Here is a 12,088-nt window from a genome sequence, read left to right as displayed (position 1 = left end):
TGATGCATGTGCATGTTGCCCAGTTAACATGGGTTCAAGACCTGTGGGGGGGGGGGGGGGGGTAGAGAGAGAGAGATTGATTTTGTTTTAAGGAGGCCCGGGGGTCTCTCTCCTCTGGGGAGTGACCCAGGGCCTCCCCCCTCTGCTTAGGCAGAGGGGAGATGGCCCGGGGGTCTCTCTCCTCTGGGGAGTGACCCAGGGCCTCCCCCCTCTGCTTAGGCAGAGGGGAGATGGCCCGGGGGTCTCTCTCCTCTGGGGAGTGACCCAGGGCCTCCCCCCTCTGCTTAGGCAGAGGGGAGATGGCCCGGGGGTCTCTCTCCTCTGGGGAGTGACCCAGGGCCTCCCCCCTCTGCTTAGGCAGAGGGGAGATGGCCCGGGGGTCTCTCTCCTCTGGGGAGTGACCCAGGGCCTCCCCCCTCTGCTTAGGCAGAGGGGAGATGGCCCGGGGGTCTCTCTCCTCTGGGGAGTGACCCAGGGCCTCCCCCCTCTGCTTAGGCAGAGGGGAGATGGCCCGGGGGTCTCTCTCCTCTGGGGAGTGACCCAGGGCCTCCCCCCTCTGCTTAGGCAGAGGGGAGATGGCCCGGGGGTCTCTCTCCTCTGGGGAGTGACCCAGGGCCTCCCCCCTCTGCTTAGGCAGAGGGGAGATGGCCCGGGGGTCTCTCTCCTCTGGGGAGTGACCCAGGGCCTCCCCCCTCTGCTTAGGCAGAGGGGAGATGGCCCGGGGGTCTCTCTCCTCTGGGGAGTGACCCAGGGCCTCCCCCCTCTGCTTAGGCAGAGGGGAGATGGCCCGGGGGTCTCTCTCCTCTGGGGAGTGACCCAGGGCCTCCCCCCTCTGCTTAGGCAGAGGGGAGATGGCCCGGGGGTCTCTCTCCTCTGGGGAGTGACCCAGGGCCTCCCCCCTCTGCTTAGGCAGAGGGGAGATGGCCCGGGGGTCTCTCTCCTCTGGGGAGTGACCCAGGGCCTCCCCCCTCTGCTTAGGCAGAGGGGAGATGGCCCGGGGGTCTCTCTCCTCTGGGGAGTGACCCAGGGCCTCCCCCCTCTGCTTAGGCAGAGGGGAGATGGCCCGGGGGTCTCTCTCCTCTGGGGAGTGACCCAGGGCCTCCCCCCTCTGCTTAGGCAGAGGGGAGATGGCCCGGGGGTCTCTCTCCTCTGGGGAGTGACCCAGGGCCTCCCCCCTCTGCTTAGGCAGAGGGGAGATGGCCCGGGGGTCTCTCTCCTCTGGGGAGTGACCCAGGGCCTCCCCCCTCTGCTTAGGCAGAGGGGAGATGGCCCGGGGGTCTCTCTCCTCTGGGGAGTGACCCAGGGCCTCCCCCCTCTGCTTAGGCAGAGGGGAGATGGCCCGGGGGTCTCTCTCCTCTGGGGAGTGACCCAGGGCCTCCCCCCTCTGCTTAGGCAGAGGGGAGATGGCCCGGGGGTCTCTCTCCTCTGGGGAGTGACCCAGGGCCTCCCCCCTCTGCTTAGGCAGAGGGGAGATGGCCCGGGGGTCTCTCTCCTCTGGGGAGTGACCCAGGGCCTCCCCCCTCTGCTTAGGCAGAGGGGAGATGGCCCGGGGGTCTCTCTCCTCTGGGGAGTGACCCAGGGCCTCCCCCCTCTGCTTAGGCAGAGGGGAGATGGCCCGGGGGTCTCTCTCCTCTGGGGAGTGACCCAGGGCCTCCCCCCTCTGCTTAGGCAGAGGGGAGATGGCCCGGGGGTCTCTCTCCTCTGGGGAGTGACCCAGGGCCTCCCCCCTCTGCTTAGGCAGAGGGGAGATGGCCCGGGGGTCTCTCTCCTCTGGGGAGTGACCCAGGGCCTCCCCCCTCTGCTTAGGCAGAGGGGAGATGGCCCGGGGGTCTCTCTCCTCTGGGGAGTGACCCAGGGCCTCCCCCCTCTGCTTAGGCAGAGGGGAGATGGCCCGGGGGTCTCTCTCCTCTGGGGAGTGACCCAGGGCCTCCCCCCTCTGCTTAGGCAGAGGGGAGATGGCCCGGGGGTCTCTCTCCTCTGGGGAGTGACCCAGGGCCTCCCCCCTCTGCTTAGGCAGAGGGGAGATGGCCCGGGGGTCTCTCTCCTCTGGGGAGTGACCCAGGGCCTCCCCCCTCTGCTTAGGCAGAGGGGAGATGGCCCGGGGGTCTCTCTCCTCTGGGGAGTGACCCAGGGCCTCCCCCCTCTGCTTAGGCAGAGGGGAGATGGCCCGGGGGTCTCTCTCCCCTGGGGAGTGACCCAGGGCCTCCCCCCTCTGCTTAGGCAGAGGGGAGATGGCCCGGGGGTCTCTCTCCCCTGGGGAGTGACCCAGGGCCTCCCCCCTCTGCTTAGGCAGAGGGGAGATGGCCCGGGGGTCTCTCTCCCCTGGGGAGTGACCCAGGGCCTCCCCCCTCTGCTTAGGCAGAGGGGAGATGGCCCGGGGGTCTCTCTCCCCTGGGGAGTGACCCAGGGCCTCCCCCCTCTGCTTAGGCAGAGGGGAGATGGCCCGGGGGTCTCTCTCCCCTGGGGAGTGACCCAGGGCCTCCCCCCTCTGCTTAGGCAGAGGGGAGATGGCCCGGGGGTCTCTCTCCCCTGGGGAGTGACCCAGGGCCTCCCCCCTCTGCTTAGGCAGAGGGGAGATGGCCCGGGGGTCTCTCTCCCCTGGGGAGTGACCCAGGGCCTCCCCCCTCTGCTTAGGCAGAGGGGAGATGGCCCGGGGGTCTCTCTCCCCTGGGGAGTGACCCAGGGCCTCCCCCCTCTGCTTAGGCAGAGGGGAGATGGCCCGGGGGTCTCTCTCCCCTGGGGAGTGACCCAGGGCCTCCCCCCTCTGCTTAGGCAGAGGGGAGATGGCCCGGGGGTCTCTCTCCCCTGGGGAGTGACCCAGGGCCTCCCCCCTCTGCTTAGGCAGAGGGGAGATGGCCCGGGGGTCTCTCTCCCCTGGGGAGTGACCCAGGGCCTCCCCCCTCTGCTTAGGCAGAGGGGAGATGGCCCGGGGGTCTCTCTCCCCTGGGGAGTGACCCAGGGCCTCCCCCCTCTGCTTAGGCAGAGGGGAGATGGCCCGGGGGTCTCTCTCCCCTGGGGAGTGACCCAGGGCCTCCCCCCTCTGCTTAGGCAGAGGGGAGATGGCCCGGGGGTCTCTCTCCCCTGGGGAGTGACCCAGGGCCTCCCCCCTCTGCTTAGGCAGAGGGGAGATGGCCCGGGGGTCTCTCTCCCCTGGGGAGTGACCCAGGGCCTCCCCCCTCTGCTTAGGCAGAGGGGAGATGGCCCGGGGGTCTCTCTCCCCTGGGGAGTGACCCAGGGCCTCCCCCCTCTGCTTAGGCAGAGGGGAGATGGCCCGGGGGTCTCTCTCCCCTGGGGAGTGACCCAGGGCCTCCCCCCTCTGCTTAGGCAGAGGGGAGATGGCCCGGGGGTCTCTCTCCCCTGGGGAGTGACCCAGGGCCTCCCCCCTCTGCTTAGGCAGAGGGGAGATGGCCCGGGGGTCTCTCTCCCCTGGGGAGTGACCCAGGGCCTCCCCCCTCTGCTTAGGCAGAGGGGAGATGGCCCGGGGGTCTCTCTCCCCTGGGGAGTGACCCAGGGCCTCCCCCCTCTGCTTAGGCAGAGGGGAGATGGCCCGGGGGTCTCTCTCCCCTGGGGAGTGACCCAGGGCCTCCCCCCTCTGCTTAGGCAGAGGGGAGATGGCCCGGGGGTCTCTCTCCCCTGGGGAGTGACCCAGGGCCTCCCCCCTCTGCTTAGGCAGAGGGGAGATGGCCCGGGGGTCTCTCTCCCCTGGGGAGTGACCCAGGGCCTCCCCCCTCTGCTTAGGCAGAGGGGAGATGGCCCGGGGGTCTCTCTCCCCTGGGGAGTGACCCAGGGCCTCCCCCCTCTGCTTAGGCAGAGGGGAGATGGCCCGGGGGTCTCTCTCCCCTGGGGAGTGACCCAGGGCCTCCCCCCTCTGCTTAGGCAGAGGGGAGATGGCCCGGGGGTCTCTCTCCCCTGGGGAGTGACCCAGGGCCTCCCCCCTCTGCTTAGGCAGAGGGGAGATGGCCCGGGGGTCTCTCTCCCCTGGGGAGTGACCCAGGGCCTCCCCCCTCTGCTTAGGCAGAGGGGAGATGGCCCGGGGGTCTCTCTCCCCTGGGGAGTGACCCAGGGCCTCCCCCCTCTGCTTAGGCAGAGGGGAGATGGCCCGGGGGTCTCTCTCCCCTGGGGAGTGACCCAGGGCCTCCCCCCTCTGCTTAGGCAGAGGGGAGATGGCCCGGGGGTCTCTCTCCCCTGGGGAGTGACCCAGGGCCTCCCCCCTCTGCTTAGGCAGAGGGGAGATGGCCCGGGGGTCTCTCTCCCCTGGGGAGTGACCCAGGGCCTCCCCCCTCTGCTTAGGCAGAGGGGAGATGGCCCGGGGGTCTCTCTCCCCTGGGGAGTGACCCAGGGCCTCCCCCCTCTGCTTAGGCAGAGGGGAGATGGCCCGGGGGTCTCTCTCCCCTGGGGAGTGACCCAGGGCCTCCCCCCTCTGCTTAGGCAGAGGGGAGATGGCCCGGGGGTCTCTCTCCCCTGGGGAGTGACCCAGGGCCTCCCCCCTCTGCTTAGGCAGAGGGGAGATGGCCCGGGGGTCTCTCTCCCCTGGGGAGTGACCCAGGGCCTCCCCCCTCTGCTTAGGCAGAGGGGAGATGGCCCGGGGGTCTCTCTCCCCTGGGGAGTGACCCAGGGCCTCCCCCCTCTGCTTAGGCAGAGGGGAGATGGCCCGGGGGTCTCTCTCCCCTGGGGAGTGACCCAGGGCCTCCCCCCTCTGCTTAGGCAGAGGGGAGATGGCCCGGGGGTCTCTCTCCCCTGGGGAGTGACCCAGGGCCTCCCCCCTCTGCTTAGGCAGAGGGGAGATGGCCCGGGGGTCTCTCTCCCCTGGGGAGTGACCCAGGGCCTCCCCCCTCTGCTTAGGCAGAGGGGAGATGGCCCGGGGGTCTCTCTCCCCTGGGGAGTGACCCAGGGCCTCCCCCCTCTGCTTAGGCAGAGGGGAGATGGCCCGGGGGTCTCTCTCCCCTGGGGAGTGACCCAGGGCCTCCCCCCTCTGCTTAGGCAGAGGGGAGATGGCCCGGGGGTCTCTCTCCCCTGGGGAGTGACCCAGGGCCTCCCCCCTCTGCTTAGGCAGAGGGGAGATGGCCCGGGGGTCTCTCTCCCCTGGGGAGTGACCCAGGGCCTCCCCCCTCTGCTTAGGCAGAGGGGAGATGGCCCGGGGGTCTCTCTCCCCTGGGGAGTGACCCAGGGCCTCCCCCCTCTGCTTAGGCAGAGGGGAGATGGCCCGGGGGTCTCTCTCCCCTGGGGAGTGACCCAGGGCCTCCCCCCTCTGCTTAGGCAGAGGGGAGATGGCCCGGGGGTCTCTCTCCCCTGGGGAGTGACCCAGGGCCTCCCCCCTCTGCTTAGGCAGAGGGGAGATGGCCCGGGGGTCTCTCTCCCCTGGGGAGTGACCCAGGGCCTCCCCCCTCTGCTTAGGCAGAGGGGAGATGGCCCGGGGGTCTCTCTCCCCTGGGGAGTGACCCAGGGCCTCCCCCCTCTGCTTAGGCAGAGGGGAGATGGCCCGGGGTCTCTCTCCCCTGGGGAGTGACCCAGGGCCTCCCCCCTCTGCTTAGGCAGAGGGGAGATGGCCCGGGGGTCTCTCTCCCCTGGGAGTGACCCAGGGCCTCCCCCCTCTGCTTAGGCAGAGGGGAGATGGCCCGGGGGTCTCTCTCCCCTGGGGAGTGACCCAGGGCCTCCCCCCTCTGCTTAGGCAGAGGGGAGATGGCCCGGGGGTCTCTCTCCCCTGGGGAGTGACCCAGGGCCTCCCCCCTCTGCTTAGGCAGAGGGGAGATGGCCCGGGGGTCTCTCTCCCCTGGGGAGTGACCAGGGCCTCCCCCCTCTGCTTAGGCAGAGGGGAGATGGCCCGGGGGTCTCTCTCCCCTGGGGAGTGACCCAGGGCCTCCCCCCTCCGCTTAGGCAGAGGGGAGATGGCCCGGGGGTCTCTCTCCCCTGGGGAGTGACCCAGTATTTCGCCCCTATTACCAGGTCGGACAACCGATTTGACCCTGAGTCACTCACCTCTGCCTAAGCATGTTTATTTGGAGGAGGAAGAAGGTGGAGGAAGTGAGACGGAGGATGCATCTGGGAAGGATTTTATTATAGATTAGGGCAGTGGTGCCCAAAGTCGGTCCTGGAGGGCCGGCATCCTGCACGTTTTAGTTCTCTCCCTGGTGGTACCAACAACCTTTAGGTCTTCTAACGAGCCATCATTTGAGGCAGGTGCATTAAACCAGGGAGAGAACTAAAACATGCAGGATGCCGGCCCTCCAGGACCGACTTTGGACACCCCTGGATTAGGGAGTTGATGATGAAGAAACTGGAGGAAAAAATGAAAGTTTTTCCTCCAGTGACCAGAAGTTTTTCCTCCAGTGACCAGAGGTGAGTGACCCAGGGTCACCTAAGCATCTTGCACGATGCTGCAAGATGCTACAGCCGCACGATGCTAATGCCGCACAATGCTAAGGCTGCACGATGCTACAGTAATAGTCCTAGGTGCATTCAACAGACAGATATACATATATAGATCCCCCCCGCCCCCAAAGCCCAACTCCGGTCTCAAATCTTTGAGAAAGATGTATGAAGTAGGAGTTTCTTAAAGTGACTGTGGCACGATGCTAATTCCGCACGATGCTGCAAGATGCTACAGCCGCACGATGCTGCAAGATGCTACAGCCGCACGATGCTAATGCCGCACGATGCTACAGTAATAGTCCTAGGTGCATTCAACAGACAGATATACATATATAGATCCCCCCCAAGTCCAACTCAGGTCTCAAATCTTTGAGAAAGAGGTATGAAGTAGGAGTTTCTTAAAGTGACTGTGGCACGATGCTAATTCCGCACGATGCTGCAAGATGCTACAGCCGCACGATGCTAATGCCGCACGATGCAACAGCCGCACGATGCTAAGGCTGCACGATGCTACAGTAATAGTCCTAGGTGCATTCAACAGACAGATATACATATATAGATTTTTCCCCCCCCAAAGTCCAACTCAGGTCTCAAATCTTTGAGAAAGAGGTATGAAGTAGGAGTTTCTTAAAGAGACAGATGCCAATTGTTTCAGGTATACAAAATCAAGTTTCTTTGTTATAAATAACATTTTCATAACAACTAAATATAACTTAACTACATGACCATGGTTTCCTCCGGATACCTGCTAAGCCCAGTGGCAGGGGCACTAGGGCACTCCACAACTGACCCACCGTGTTTTTGCATATAAAAAAAAGTCACAAGTTACAAAAGTTCGGCAGTGAATGAGCAAGCATCATAATTTGGAAATGAAAGCATGTGAGGTCAACGGACAGATGCAGGGATGCCGTGATTGATGCTACTGCGGCACGTTGCTAATGCCGCACGATGCTAATGCCACACGATGCTGCAAGATGCTACAGCCGCACAATGCTACTGTGGCACGTTGCTAATGCCGTACGATGCTGCAAGATGCCGCACGATGCTACATCCGCACGTTGATAATGCCACACGATGCTAATGTCGCACAATGCTAATGCCGCACAATGCTGCAAGATGCTACAGCCGCACCATGCTAATGCCGCACGATGCTGCAAGATGCTACAGCTGCACAATGCTACTGTGGCACGTTGCTAATGCCGCACGATGCTAATGCCACACGAAGCTACAGCCGCACGATGCTAATGCCGTACAATGGTACTGCGGCACGTTGCTAATGCCGCACGATGCTGCAAGATGCTACAGCCGCACGATGCTAATGCCGTACGATGCTGCAAGATGCTACAGCCGCAAGATGCTAATGCCGCACGATGCTGCAAGATGCTACAGCCGCACAATGCTACTGTGGCACGTTGCTAATGCCGCACGATGCTGCAAGATGCTAATGCCGCACGATGCTACAGCCGCACGATGCTAATGCCGCACGATGCTGCAAAATGCTACAACCGCACGATGCTACAGCCGCACGATGCTAATGCCGCATGATGCCACAGTAATAGTCCTAGGTGCATTCAACAGACAGATATACATATATAGATCCCCCCCCCCCCAAGTCCAACTCAGGTCTCAAATCTTTGAGAAAGATGTATGAAGTAGGAGTTTCTTAAAGAGACAGATGCCAATTGTGTCAGGTATACAAAATCAAGTTTCTTTGTTATACATAACATTTTCATAACAACTAAATATAACGTAACTACATGACCATGGTTTCCTCCGGATACCTGCTGAGCATCGTGCGGCATTAGCATCCTGCGGCATTAGCATCGTGCGGCATTAGCAACGTGCCACAGTAGCATCGTGCGGCTGTAGCATCTTGCAGCATCGTGCGGCTGTAGCAACGTGCCGCAGTAGCATCGTGGGGCATTAGCAACGTGCCGCAGTAGCATCGTGCGGCATTAGCAACGTGCCACAGTAGCATCGTGCGGCTGTAGCATCTTGCAGCGTCGTGCGGCATTAGCATCGTGCCGCAGTAGCATCGTGCGGCTGTAGCAACGTGCCGTAGTAGCATCGTGGGGCATTAGCAACGTGCCACAGTAGCATTATGAAAAAAAAAAGTAAAAATGAGAAAAAGGGGAAAGCTAACTTAACTTTTTTTAGTTCAAGACTATTGTAATTGTGCAGCCTCTGCTAGAATGTCAATGTTTTGTGGCTTCTTCGAAATTATGTAGACCATAATTATTATTTTGAGCAATGCTAATCAAAGCCTTTTTATTTTTTAACTAGATGCCTCGACAGCCAGCAGTGGACAGAGAGTCTCTTTTCGCAGTTCTCTGCAAGTCAAAAGAGGCTATCCTAGAAAACGGCAATATAGCCACTCCAGCTGCCGCTGTCTGGACAGAGTTAGGTCAGCAGTTGGGAAATAAAATGTCTGCAAAAGCCCTGTACACATTTGTAAAGCTAAACAGACAAAACGTATGGGCAAGCTTGGAAATAAATGATCAAGAAAGTGATCCTGAAAGCCCCGTGGACACAGAGTTTGACTCAGACACAACTTCTACTGGACAATTTACAGATTTTCAGCTTGAAGTTCCATTTGAAGAATGGATTAAATTTATACCAGAAAGAGTTGAATACAATGACAAGTTTTCATCATCTGGCAAAAGGGAATACACAATTTTAAAACCTGGCACTTGGAGTCACATAATTAATGATCTGCTTTGGAAAAAGTTGAAAAGCACATGTACATTTGTATTGCAAAGAACAAAAGTTTATCCAACTGTCACTAGTAAGTACATTGATATCAAAGGCTTCTGTAAAGAGTGTCAAGGCCATGTTAAAATGACATGTGACAGAGAGCCAACGGTCAACAGCCCAATGGTGCTCCAGTGCTCCATCCAAGATGCCGACATCTCCCTGCACACTGGCCAGTCCAAAAGATTCATGTCAGGAACCCTTTGTGCACAGGTTTCAAAAGAGTTGTGTGAGGGTAGGATGGAACCAGCTGTATGCAGGTCAGCAAAGGCATCAGAGTTGATGGATATTGGAGATCCCGAGCCAAGTCACCTTCCAAATCTGGCAACCTTACGAAAAGCCAAGCAGGAGAGAAAAGATTTGGAATTAGGCGACAAAGACCCCATTCTGTCTTTGCAGTTATTAAAGTATAGCACACCTAACAGTGGCAGTATAAGACATATTGGTCTGGATAAATTCTTCTGTCACTATTGGAGTCAAATGTTTATAAGGCACTGACCAAAAAATGTCCCTCAGTAGTTTGCTTTGATGCAACTGGTTCAGTTGTCAGAAAACTGGCACGACCAAATGGTACATCTGGCCACATCTTCTTATATCAAGGTGTTTCTGAGGGGAGACAACTGCTCAGTCCCAGTGGTACAAATGCTATCAGAAAGCCATGTCATTAATGCAATTGTGACATGGCTGACAGAATGGCTTCGTGCAGGCGCAGCTGTACCAAGGGAAGCTGTGAGTGACTTTTCCCTGGCTATTCTTGGTGCTCTGGTGAAGGCCTTCACTCCTCTTTCTAACCTGAAGTCATACATTGATGAATGCTTCCGTGTGCTACTTGGGAACCAGTCTGCAAAACTTCCTCCCTGTTACATCAGGGTTGATGTTGCCCACTGCATAAAGATGGTCTGCCAGTGGGACTGCATGAAAAACAAGTCACACCGTGTCAAAGACTTCTTTGTCAGGGGAATAGCAAAGCTTCTTCAAGCACAAAGCTTGGACCATGCAAAGCAGTTAATACATGCCATCACTGTTGTGGCTCTCAGTGAGGCAGAAGGTGATGATAGTTCTGGAACCCCTCTTGAATCAGAGAGGTGCAAAAAATACCTGAAAGCCCAGATTGCAGAAGATTCCATCCTCATTCCAGATGAAGACACAAAGGAAGTGCATCAAGTGGATCCATGTGATGACATTCAGACTGACCTACGAGACTGGGTGTCAAACATTTGTGAGGAGAGCAGGACACACGCTGCAGCTAATGGGGATAGGGATAACATCCATTTCCTCCCTGAGATTGTGCCACACATTATAAGACTTGCAAGTTACTTACCACTGTGGACAGGAATAATGGTTCCACTCTTCAAAAGCACCAGCCTCACGGCAAGCTCAGCCAATGTTGAAGCTGAATTCAAAAATGTAAAACATGGCCTGTTCAAACATGAGAACTTACCCATGCGAGTCGATCGCTTCATTTCTCGGCATCTTTCCTTCATCGAAGGAAATATGCGGATTTGCTCTGCAAAAGCAAAAATGAGGAGGAACAAGTTGCATCAGCAGAAGATGCAGAAGTTAATCCTGCATCCATAATTACCCACAATGCTGAAGGTAACAGAGAAATGGATTCTAGCCATTTAATGGAATCTGATGCCACCAGAAAGTTTTCCACAGCAGATGAAAACATGGTTGAAAATTGGAGAGGACAAATTCTTCCACCCAAAAAGAGGAAGAGGACTTCATACCTGAGTTCCTGCACTGAATGGCTCCATGCAGATTCATCATCTGGGGCCAAAAGAGTGAAAGTGGGATTATTAAAAAATGGAAACATGCATCAGCCTGTTAAAATTGGGAAATTGTCTCTCTCTGTGTTAAACACCTGTTCCTTTGATGCCCTTTGTCAGTGCTTATGCTGTACTTTCTATGACAGCTCTGCATTTCAAAATGTTGTCATGAATGACAGTGATAACACACTCTTGCAGCTGGTGAAATCCATAACTACAGATGGCGTGACCCCAAAGACATACTTGCAGAGGGCAGATCTACTTAGTTCAATGTTTGCAAAAACAAAGTTGAGGTCTGGTACCCACCAAATCGATGCCCAGTGCAATATTGCCACTGTTATTGGGAAGACAATGAGAAATGTATCAAGCGTTTACCTATCAAAACACTGCTCTTCACAATACTGCTGCCTAAACAAAGGAATGACCAGGGAAGTACCATTTGTTTCACCTGACATTTCTGTCCTGAAGAATTCTGGCATGGCTCAGCTTGGCACTTCAGTAGAAAAAGGACTCTTCCTCCCACAGTCTCCCTGCCTCCGACCACTGCAGAATGAATCACAATGTCCATCTGAATTCAAAACAGGAGCCAGTACCTCAGGAAATGTTCTCTGCACAGGAACCGTTACTCACAGCTACAGCATTGGAGAAATAACATGGATTGACAGTGACCTTCCAAATCCAACTGAATTCGCCTTGAGTGAATTTCCCTCCATTATGGTTCTCCAAGGAAAAACACTTACTTTGAGAGCAGTCATTGCTTTCAGGGGAAGCTTGACCAAAGATGGCCTGGGACATTATACTGCATACTGCCAGAGAACTCCATCTGTGTGGGAGCTTTATGATGACCTGGCAAATGTCTTGAAGACACTGTCTGAAAAGAAGAAAATACTACCACATGCAGTGCTATACACAGCAGATCTGTGAGGGAAAAAAATTGGGGTAGAAAGTTTGAAGACCAGACCAAAGGCAAATAGCTTCATGCCATGTTTCTGAAAGGAGTTCACATGTTCACATGAAAGGAGTTGTCTATTCAAGACAGGAGAAATTAATTTCCAATTATCAAGACACTGTTTGTTTTTGTTGTTGTTGTTTGAATTGTTCAAATCAACACAGTTTCTTATTTTACTGTCAAATTATATTGGATTTTCAAAACAGTCACTTTCATTTCTGTCCTACTTAGTTCTCAAGTAGGATAGAAA

At 57.3% G+C, this 12,088-nt stretch overlaps 1 long non-coding RNA gene across 3 annotated transcripts; it reads right to left on the bottom strand.

Moving 5' to 3' along the window:
• Positions 1 to 9,803: 9,803 nt before the first annotated feature.
• Positions 9,804 to 12,088, bottom strand: LOC116732164 (uncharacterized). Of its 3 annotated transcripts, XR_004341719.1 has the most exons (5): positions 11,520 to 12,088; positions 11,326 to 11,432; positions 11,196 to 11,223; positions 10,851 to 10,890; positions 9,804 to 10,627 (listed from the first exon to the last, which is right to left on the bottom strand). It is a non-coding gene; the product is annotated as an uncharacterized LOC116732164 (long non-coding RNA). The 3 variants fall into 3 exon arrangements; XR_004341720.1 differs by lacking the exon at positions 11,196 to 11,223 and having other exon boundaries at positions 11,338 to 11,432; XR_004341721.1 differs by lacking the exons at positions 11,196 to 11,223; positions 11,326 to 11,432; positions 11,520 to 12,088 and adding an exon at positions 10,985 to 11,028.

This window comes from Xiphophorus hellerii, chromosome 14 (assembly GCF_003331165.1).
Source record: "Xiphophorus hellerii strain 12219 chromosome 14, Xiphophorus_hellerii-4.1, whole genome shotgun sequence".
Taxonomy (NCBI): domain Eukaryota; kingdom Metazoa; phylum Chordata; class Actinopteri; order Cyprinodontiformes; family Poeciliidae; genus Xiphophorus; species Xiphophorus hellerii.
This window is presented reverse-complemented; position numbering and strand designations above follow the sequence as displayed.